Raw genomic sequence first — 9103 nt, 5'->3', positions numbered from 1 at the left:
GTTTTTACTGTCCCACAACAGTAAAAGTGCTCCCACTCAATAATAAAGATTGTAAATAGTAGAGTGTAATTAAGGGAATTACTGATATTTTGTGTAATTTTTCTTTGTGAAACTGGCAATAAAAAGTGTTAAAAAGAACAATTTCAAATGAAGCAAATTGCCTTTCATTCCAATTCCACAGCAGCACGCAGAACTGAACTCATTTCAGAAGATCTGCTTTGTCAGCTTCAGGTTAAAATTAAATAGGCAGATTGCATTTCGTTAGCTATGGATGCATTGTGTGATGCAAGTGATAATACCCATCATGGTATTTGTATAATTGTATGAGGCCAACAACGGGTTCACAGCCGGGTTCTTTTATCTTTCTTTTACTTTGAAAATAAGAAAACAGATGACTGATGAAAACTGAAGAAGAAGGAATAATTAAAAAAACCGAGAGCTTCCATTTGCATCAGCTAGGGTGGATGCACACTAACATTTAAAGGGGTTGTCCCACAGAAGCAAGTGGGGTTATACACTTCTGTATGGCCATATTAATGCACTTTGTAATATACATCGTGCATTAAATATTGGCCATACAGAAGTTATATACTTACCCCCTCCCTGTGCTGGCGTCCCCGTCTCCATGGCGACGACTAAACTTCACCTCTGGTCGCGGCAACAGTCGCGCCTGCGCAGAGAGGAATCCTCTTCTGGATGGTCCAGGCTCACGAGCTGCATCCTGGCTCCTCCCCCTTCTCAGCATCATCGCATAGCTCCGCCCCCATCACGTGGTGCCGATCAGCCAATGAGGTGGCTGGAATCGGCAGTGGAGCACGGACAGCAGAAGAACATCCATGGTGCACCATGGGAGAAGACCAGCGGTGCACCTTGGGAAATGACGGCGGCCATCTTGGAAGAAGATTTTTATAACTTCATGAAACAGCTTCATGGTGAGTAGAAACGCTCTAAAAAACCGATTTACATGGGTAGTTTGTGATGCTTCCTTAACATGGGGGACTGGGGTGTGAAAAATTTTTCGTTTTGGCCGCGGGGCAACCCCTTTAACTCCTATTTTGGCTTTTTGTGTCTTTGTTCCATTTTTGGAGCAAAGAGATAGAATTAAACCAGAATTAGGCTTCCTACACACAGATGAGCGTGATATCGGGCCCTAAAACTCAGTTTGATATCACACTCATGCATGTGTGTGATGTACTGGTGAATGCGAGGCGTTTTTCTGTGATGCGGGAAAAAAATTGCTCAGGCATATGACCCCATTTAACAGAATGAGGTTAATATTTGTGCGAGATTTCTGCATAAAGTCAATGGAAACCGTCTGAAGCTGACACTGTGGATGCACCGTGGATCAGCAGGAAAGCACTGCGCTTGCGCCAGGCACGTCGGTGGCAAGTCCGGTTGCATCCACTGTGCAGAAGAAAGACGATCCAGCTGTGACGGAGGAAACCCGCGCTGGCTCTGGAGAGGTGAGAAAATGTCCCATGGCCGCGGGCACAGGTGGATTGTGTACGGGATTCTGCACTCGGAATCTGTTCGTGCAGTGGACATTGGGCGTAAGACGACAGCATGCTTACTGTTACTGTTCAGTTTGGACCTCCACCTAACGCCAGACCCAGGTTAGCAGACCTTAAGTAAAACTAATTGAATGCCTCAATCTATGGTATGTACACCCTTGAGTAGAAGACGATTGTCATGTCTGTTTCTTGAAATCTGTGGTACTACAGGTTCTCTGGAGCTTTTTTGCTCAGGTGTGGGGATTGTGCTGTGTGTGTCTCTAATCAGCCAATCACTCCAGGTCAGTAAACATAAAGCTGTCTTCCCAGGTGTGGGTGTGTTTCGCTTTCTTTGTTCTCATTCTCTCTCTCTGTGTGGTGTGAGCAGAATCTATGTGTGGTGGTTGCAAAAAAAGTTTGTGTCTCGTGTTTGTTTGGTTGAATTGCTGGACTCCTGGTTAGTGTAGGGACTAGGGTTGTAGCCAGGAGCTATGACATGGCCTGCTAGCTTCCATATTTGGGCCAAAATGTCAACAAATACCTGACATTTATAGCATTAACATCTGCTACTAGTTTTTGCGTATTGGGTGCTGTATGGTGTGGTTATGGCTCTGTGTGTCTTCTCATCCTGTCTCGATGTCCCTGTCGGTGGTGGCATGTTTGCATCCTAGCCTGGGTGTGTGGCTTCCTAGGGGCAGCAAGGGCCAAAATCCAAAGACTGCTGGGCCGCCATTTATTGGGGCAATGTCCTCAGTCAGGTAGGTCCTGGGCCCATGGACATGGACCCTAAGTCAGTTGTACATGATCAGACTGTATATAAACAACAATCCATCAATTCATTGACAACTGCAGAGCAACTGGTGAGAAATTGAGCCATAAACTACATTAGAAATCCACAGAACTTTTCATTTTATAATTAAGCTTTATTTACATTTAGAAAATCTCACAGATTGTTGAATATTTTTGAACATTCTGAAAGCTACAAGGTGACCAAACAGGTTGGTCATGGTATGTGACCTAAGGGTCTACCATCAAGGTTTTTCTTTCATCCAGTGAGCATTGTGCTTGAATCATGCTTCGATAAAACTTCCACACTTGCCGAAAATCAGAGTAATTACTTCCACAATGCTAGAGATGTCTCAGTATGTAGGCACTTTCTTATAATTCTGGACCTGCCTAAGCAGAGCTCTAATCTTGTCTTATTGCTCGGTTGATAACAAACATAGGAATTTATCGCAGCAGCTTCCAGAGATCCCATCCGATTTCCCAACCATCACCTTTCTTTTACCCTTTGGGCAATTGTTGTTGCACAATTTGAAGTTACACGTGCATTCGCTGGGTATAGTAGGACAGCACTGTCCATAAGGAGTATGGGGTTTTGTAGCCATAGAATCACGTGGACACTTCGGTGGCTCTACTTCAGGGCAAGTCACATTGGCACACAGCTGCTTTCCTGTAAAGTAAGAACAGAAATCATTATACCTTTTGGCACGAACATTCTTTAGGTCCTAAATAGGAAAGGTAAAGGGGTCACAACTCGATTATTCAATGCTAATTGCAAAAGTATTGGCACCCCCATGCAATGTACCTAATCTAATTCTCTAACTTCCCGGTGACATACAAGCATGAAATTTGGCGCAACCATTTTTTAAGTACTAAATAGGAAAAGTAAAGATGTTACAACTTCATTATATTCAATGCTGATTGCAAAAATTTTGGCACGCCTATGTAATGTATCTAATCTAATTCTCTAACTTCCCGGTGTCATACAAACATTATTATTCAATGCTAAGTGCAAAAGTATTGGAACCCTTTATAATGTAACATCCCATTGTAGTACAAACATGATATTTGGCAGGACTATTCTTTAGGTCAAAACTAGCAAAAGTAAAGGGGTCACAACTAGAGATGAGCGAGCACCAAAATGCTCGGGTGCTCGTTGCTCGAGTCGATCTTTCCGCGATGCTCGAGGGTTCGTTTCAAGTAACGAATCCCATTGAAGTCAATGGGCGACTCGAGCATTTTTGTATATGACCGATGCTCGCTTAGGTTTTCATTTGTGCAAATCTGCAAAACATACGAAAGTGATGGAAACGACACAGAAATAGATAGGACAGGCGAGGGGCAACATGCAGGGCTGCATCTCAGGTTCCCAGATCTCACTATTAAGCCACAATAGCGGCAAGAGCGAGGACTTCCCCCCCCCCCCTAACAATTTTTACTTTGGACAAACCCTCATTAGCAAGGCACACCTTAGCTAAGCACCAAACTACCTCCAACCAAGCACAATTACTGCCTGCAGGACACACTGCTGCCTCTTCTCCTGGGTTACATGTTGCCCAACCCCCCCGCACGACCCTGCGTCCGCAGCGCACACAAAAGTGCCTCTGCGCACCCCTCAGCTGCCCTCATGCCACACGCTGGCCTCATAGCCACACCACCCTCATGTCTATTTATAAGTGCGTCTGCCATGAGAAGGAACCGGAGGCACACACTGCAGAGGGTTGGCAGGGCCAGGCAGCGACCCTCTTTGAAAGGGGGGATGATAGCCCACAATGCTGTTGAGAATTGATAATAGATTGACGTTCCATCTTCATTCCAATCCTTTGCCACCTCCGTCAGGAGCTGCAAATGTGGGCATAAAGGGGAGCCTGCTGCCAGCCCAGCACTTCTACACATCTCCACAATGCAGCAATACTCGGTGTGGGCAGTATGTGAGCGGGCCCTGGGTCAGCCTCTGTCTCAGCAAACACCTTGTGTGGCCCAAGGTGCTGCGAGTGCCATAGCAATGGGGACTCCATGTGTCCACACACTACTCATTCTGTTTGGGTGTCGGATACCTCATCGACAGCACAATGGGTAAACCATCTGCACTCTGCACCCTACCCAAGTCTGTCAGTGTTTTGGGGACAGACAGGTACAACTCCGCTATGGCAAGTCTGTGTGCACCCGCAGCATGGGTGGCTAGCAGGTACACACAGACGGTACATAAAGAAATCCCATTGCAGTGCCCCGGATAGCTGAGGTTATATGAGAGGAAATACATGTTGGCTATGGCCCACACACCATGCCCTAGACATTCAGGGTTATTGTTTAATGTGCCAGGCAGGTACAACTCCGCTATGGCAAGTCTGTGTGCACCCTCAGCATGGGTGGCTAGCAGGAACACACAGACGGTACAGAAAGAAATCCCATTGCAGTGCCCCGGATAGCTGAGGTTATGTGAGAGGGAATACATGTTGGCTGCGGCCCACACGCCATGCTCTAGACATTCAGGGTTATTTTTTAAAGTGCCAGGTAGGTACAACTAAGCTATGGCAAGTCTGTGTGCACCCGCAGCATGGGTGGCTAGCAGGAACGCACAGACGGTACAGAAAGAAATCCCATTGCAGTGCCCCAGATAGCTGAGGTTATGTGAGAGGGAATACATGTTGGCTGAGGCCCACATGCCATGCCCTAGTCAGTCTGAGTTTTTTTGGGGGGGCCATATAGGTAGAACACCACGATGGGAAGACTTAGTGCACCCATAGTATACACAAACCCCTGTAATATTCCTGTAGCAAAGGTATAAGCTGACCCCAGTATCAGTTATGTTGCAGAAGTCTAGGGAAACCCCAGTAACATTTCTGTAGTAACAGTATAGACAGACCCCAGTAACATTTCATTAGCAGAAGTATAGGCAGACCCCTGTAACATTTATGTGCCAGAAGTATAGGCAGACCCCAGTAACATTTTAGTAGCAGAAGTATACGCATACCCCCTAGTAACATTTGTATAGCAGCAGAAGTATAGGCAGACCCCTGTAACATTTCAGTAGCAGCAGTGTAGGTAGAGCCCAGTATTTGTAACATTTCAGTAGTGACAGTATAGACAGACCCCAGTAACATTTCTGTAGAAACAGTATAGGCAGACCCCTGTAACATTTCTGTAGTAACAGTATAGGCAGACCCCTGAAACATTTCTGTAGTAACACTATAGACAGATCCCAGTAACATTTCTGTAGCAGAAGTATAGGCAGACCCCAGTAACATGCTTGTGGCAGCAGTATGGGCAAACCCCTGTAACATTTAAGTGGCAGCAGTATAGGCAGACCCCTGTAACACTTATGTAGCAGCAGTATTGGCGGACCCCTGTAACATTTCAGTAGCAGCAGTATAAGCAGACCCCTGTAACATTTCAGTAGCAGCAGTACAGGCAGAGCCCAGTATTTGTAACATTTCAGTAGTAACAGTATAGATAGACCCCAGTAACATTTCTGTTGTAACAGTATAGACAGAGCCGAGTAACATTTCTGTAGTAACAGTATAGGCAGACCCCAGTAACGTTTCTCTAGCAGCAGTAAAGGCAGACCACTGAAACATTAATGTAGCAGAAGCATAGGCAGACCCCTGTAACATTTTTGTAGCAGCAGTATAGGCAGACCCCAGTACCATTTCTGTAGAAGTAAAGGCAGACCCCAGTAACATGTCTGTTGCCGCAGTATAAGCACACCCCTGTAACATTTCTGTAGCAGAAGCATAGGCAGACCCCAGTACTATTTTTGTAGCAGAAGTATACGCAGACCCCCTGTAACATTTACGTAGCAGAAGTATAGGCAGACCCCAGTAACATTATTGTAGCAGAAGTATAGGCAGACTCCTGTAACATTTAAGTGGCAGCAGTATAGGCAGACCCCTGTATCATTTCTGTAGAAGCAGTATAGGCAGACCCCACCACCATTTCTGTTGTTGAAGTATAGGCTGACCCCAGTAACATTTTTGTAGCAGAAGTATACACAGACCCCTGTATCATTTCAGTAGTAAGACTATTGACAGATCCCAGTAACATTTCTGTAGCAGCAGTATAGGCAGACCCCTGTAACTTTCTCGTAGCAGTATAGGCAGGCAGACTCCAGTAAAATTTCTGTAGTAATAGTATAGGCCAACCTCTGAAACATTGGGATACCATGAGCGTAGGCGAAGGCTGGAAAAATTAGTTGGATAAGAGTGTAGGCGTGGGCCTGAAAAATTAGTGCATCAAGAGTACAAGTGTACCTCTGAAAAATGTATCAACCGAGAGGGCAGGTGAAACCCATAAACATTTTTTTAAAGATACAGCTCACTGTTGCTTAATTTGTAACAGAGCCTGGAGACAGCCCTGTTGAAAAAATTGGTTCATGTAACACTCTCAATACTTTTGAAACTTGGAAAAATTGTAAAAAAATTGGTAGATGTAGATGAGGCTTTTGGGCCGCAGAAAAATTGGCCGTTCAGCGCGATGACATGTTGTTTCTGGAGGAGGGGTAGCAGGAGGAGGACTAATGTCAGAAACAGATTGACAAAGATAAATGTGCCATTTTCCCGGTGATACAGAAGAGTGCTTTTAGCTGCGGTTGCAGCGAGGAGAATCTTTAGGTTCCGCTGCTCTCCGCTGGTGGAGAAGAGAAGTCTGGGGAAATCCAGCCTTTGTTCATCTTTATGAGTGTAAGCATGTCGCACTGGCAGTTGACAGGCGGGTACGCTTGTCCGTGATGATTCCCCCAGCTGCACTAAACACCCTCTCTGACAAGATGCTAGCGGCAGGGCAAGCCAGCACCTCCAGGGCATACAGCGCAAGTTTGTGCCACGTGTCCAGCTTTGACACCCAATAATTGTATGGAGCTGAGGCATCACGGAGGACGGTGGTACGATCGGCTACGTACTGCCTCACCATCTTTTTACAGTGCTCCCTCCGACTCAGCCTTGACTGGGGAGTGGTGACGCAGTCTTGCTGGGGAGCCATAAAGCTGGCAAAGGCCTTGGAGAGTGTTCCCCTGCCTGCGCTGAACATGCTGCCTGATCTCCGTGCCTCCCCTGCTACTTGGCCCTCGGAACTGCGCCTTCTGTCGCTAGCGCTGTCAGATGGGAAGTTTACCATCAGTTTGTCCGCCAGGGCCCTGTGGTATTGCATCACTCTCGAACCCCTTTCCTCCTCGGGAATGAGAGTGGAAAGGTTCTCTTTATACTCGGGGTCGAGAATGGTGTACACCCAGTAATCCGTAGTGGCCAGAATGCGTCTAAAGTGAGGGTCACGAGAAAGACAGCCTAACATGAAGTCAGCCATGTGTGGCAGGGTGCCAGTACACAAGATATGGCTGTCCTCACTAGGAAGATCACTTTCAGGATCCTCCTCCTCTTCCTCCTCGTCCACAGGCCATACACGCTGAACAGATGGGAGACAAGCAGCATGGGTACCCTCTGCAGTGGGCCCAGCTGTCTCTTCCCCCTCCTCCTCCTGCTCCTCCCCCTCCTCCTCCTCCAAAACGCGCTGAGATATAGACATGAGGGTGCTCTGACAATCAAGCGACATACTCTCTTCCCCCGTCTCCTGTTCCGACCACAAAGCGTCAGCCTTTATGCTTTGCAGCGAACTTCTCAGCAGGCATAGCAGAGGAATGGTGACGCTAATGATTGCAGCATCGCCGTTCATCATCTGGGTAGACTCCTCAAAGTTTCCGCGGACGTGGCAGATGTCTGCCATCCAGGCCCACTCCTCGGTAAAGAATTAGGGAGGCTGACTCCCACTACGCCGCCCATGTTGGAGTTGGTATTCCGCTATTGCTGTACGCTGCTCATAGAGCCTGGCCAACATGTGAAGCGTAGAATTCCACCGTGTGGGCACGTCGCACAGTGGCCGGTGCTCTGGCAGATTAAACCGATGTTGCAGGGTCCGCAGGGTGGCAGCGTCCGTGGTGGACTTGCGGAAATGTGCGCAGACACGGCACACCTTGCCGAGCAGGTCTGACAAGTGCAAGTAGTTTTTCAGCAACCGCTGAACCACCAGATTGAAGACGTGGGCCAGGCATGGCACATGTGTGAGGCTGCCGAGCAGCAGAGCCACCACCAGGTTACAACTATTGTCACACACGACCATGCCCGGTTGGAGGCTCAGTGGCGAAAGCCAGAAGTCGGTCTGCTCTGTCAGACCCTGCAACACCTCAGGGGCCATGTGCCTCTTGTCACCTAGGCTGAATAGTTTCAGCACGGCCTGCTGACGCTTGCCCACCGCTGTGCTGCCACGCCATGCCACACCGACTGCTGGCGACGTGCTGCTCACAGTTCTTAATTGAAAGGTAGAGGTTGCGTAGGAGGAGGAGGAGGGGGAGGGTTTAGAGGAGGTGGCATAGACCGCCGCAGATACCCGAACCGAGGAAGGACCCGCTATTCTGGGTGTGGGTAGGAGCTGTGCGGTCCCAGGCTCTGACTTGGTCCCAGCCTCCACCAAATTCACCCAGTGTGCCGTCAGGGAGATATAGTGGCCCTGCCCGCCAGTACTTGTCCACGTGTCCGTGGTTAAGTGGACCTTCCCAGTAACCGCGTTGGTGAGGGCACGATTGATGTTTCGGGAGACATGCTGGTATAGGGCTGGGACGGCACACCGGAAAAATAGTGGCGACTGGGGACCGAGTAGCGTGGGGCTGCCGCCGCCATCATGTTTTTGAAAGCCTCCGTTTCCACAAGCCTGTACGGCAGCATCTCCAGGCTGATCAATTTGGCAATGTGCTTCTTTAAAGCTTGAGTGTGCGGGTGCATGGCGGCGTATTTGCGCTTGCGCTAGCGACAGCTGGATGCTGCGCTGAGATACATTGCTGGATG

The 9103-nt window shown here is 48.1% G+C and overlaps 1 long non-coding RNA gene across 1 annotated transcript in view; it reads right to left on the bottom strand.

The window, feature by feature from the left end:
• Window positions 1-2392: 2392 nt before the first annotated feature.
• Window positions 2393-9103, bottom strand: part of LOC136572062 (uncharacterized) — a 29719-nt gene continuing 23008 nt past the window's right edge. The window contains exon 4 of the long non-coding RNA XR_010785749.1: window positions 2393-2943. This is a non-coding gene — a long non-coding RNA (uncharacterized lncRNA). The remainder of the gene's footprint in view (window positions 2944-9103) is intronic.

This window comes from Eleutherodactylus coqui, chromosome 6, assembly GCF_035609145.1.
Source record: "Eleutherodactylus coqui strain aEleCoq1 chromosome 6, aEleCoq1.hap1, whole genome shotgun sequence".
In the NCBI taxonomy this organism is placed as follows: domain Eukaryota; kingdom Metazoa; phylum Chordata; class Amphibia; order Anura; family Eleutherodactylidae; genus Eleutherodactylus; species Eleutherodactylus coqui.
The sequence above is the reverse complement of the archived record's forward strand: the minus strand, read 5'-3'. Positions and strand labels throughout refer to the sequence as shown.